This window comes from Otolemur garnettii, unplaced genomic scaffold, assembly GCF_000181295.1.
Source record: "Otolemur garnettii isolate 467f Iridium unplaced genomic scaffold, OtoGar3 scaffold00020, whole genome shotgun sequence".
NCBI lineage: Eukaryota > Metazoa > Chordata > Mammalia > Primates > Galagidae > Otolemur > Otolemur garnettii.
Window position 1 is genome coordinate 479,171 of NW_003852415.1, and position 1,511 is coordinate 480,681.

General features: G+C 38.0%; 1 protein-coding gene across 5 annotated transcripts in view; it reads left to right on the forward strand.

Moving 5' to 3' along the window:
• The window catches only part of PTGR2 (prostaglandin reductase 2), a 39,839-nt gene that overhangs the window by 27,179 nt on the left and 11,149 nt on the right, over positions 1 to 1,511 (forward strand). The gene's annotated exons all lie outside the window — the stretch shown is intronic.

Consider the following 1,511-nt stretch of genomic DNA (forward strand, 5'->3'; position numbering starts at 1 on the left):
GGCAGGAGAATCGCTTGAGCCCAGGAGTTGGAGGTTGCTGTGAGCTGAGATGACACAGCACTCTACCCAGGGGGACAGCTTGAGGCCCTGTCTCGGAAAAAAAAATAAATAAATAAAACTAGTGAATATAGGCCAGGCAGGGTGGCTTACACATATAATCTTAGGACTTTGGGTGGCCAAGGTGGGAGAACTGCTTCAGAACAGGACTTAAAGACCAGCCTGAAAGACCTATCTCCACAATGACATTAAAAAGAAAAAAAAGAAAACTAACCAGGCATGTGGTATGGACCTGTAGGCCCCGCTATTCTGGAGACTGAGCTGGGAGGATCACTTGAGCCTGGGAATTTGAGGTTGCAGTGGTTATGATGATACCACAGCATTCTCTCTTAGACAACAGTGAGATCTTCCTATCTCAAAACTAAAAAAAAAACCCAAAAAACCCCCAAAACTATTGAATATAAACTACTATTCTATTTCTTTGTGGCAGCTGAAGAACAAATAAAACTAAGGTGGCAGATCTTAATTACTTTTGTGGTTTATTAAATTTTTACCAAACTTATGAAATTCCTTTTAAAATTATTATAAAATCTTTGTGGTAAGGAGTCTTTGGATATAATTTTCTTTAGGCTGGGTGCGGTGGCTCATGCTTATAATCCTAGCACTCTAGGAGGCCAAGCCTGATGGATTGCTTGAGCTCATGAGCTTGAGACCAGCCTGAGCAAAAAAGCGAGACCCTGTCTTAAAATAGAAAAACTGAGGCAAGAGGATCACTTGAGCCCAAGAGTTGGAGGTTGCTGTGAGCTATGACACCACGACACTCTATTCAGGGTGACAGTTTGAGACTCTTGACTCAAAAAAAAATTTTTTTTCTTTAGGTCTCCCTAACTTTACAATACGAAAGCAGACACAGAAAAAATAAGAGCAATATAATTAATTATTGATGGAGCCTGGTAAACATACAAACATAAATTGTCAGTTGGAAGAGACCTTATTTTATTCTGTAATTAAAATATCATGGTACATTTAGAGCATTAGTAATGAACTGTTGGAGTTTGAGGTAATTTTATCATCAGTAATGAGAACTGTTGGGGTTTGAGTTAATTTTTATAGGTAAAATTGTTTACTTTTGGAATTGCTCAGAGACTTAAAAACTTTCCAGTTTTGCCTGGTTTTTTCATATTATGTATTTCCTCATCCAGCTTGAGCAAAAGCAAGACCCTGTCTGTACTAAAAACAGAAAAACAAGTTGGGCATTGTTGCAGGTACCTATACTCCTAAGCAACTTGGGACGCTGAGGCGAGAGGATTGCTCAAGCCCAAGAGTTTGAGATTGCTGTGAGCTATGATGCCATAGCATTCTACCCAGAGCACAGGGTGAAACTCTGTCTCAAAAAAATAAAATAAAATAATAAAAAAAGAATTTTCTCCTTTTGATATACTTAGAGCATTAACAGGAAACAATACCTAGTCTCTTCTGTATAGGAGTTCTTTAAGAAAATTTTTTTTTTTTTT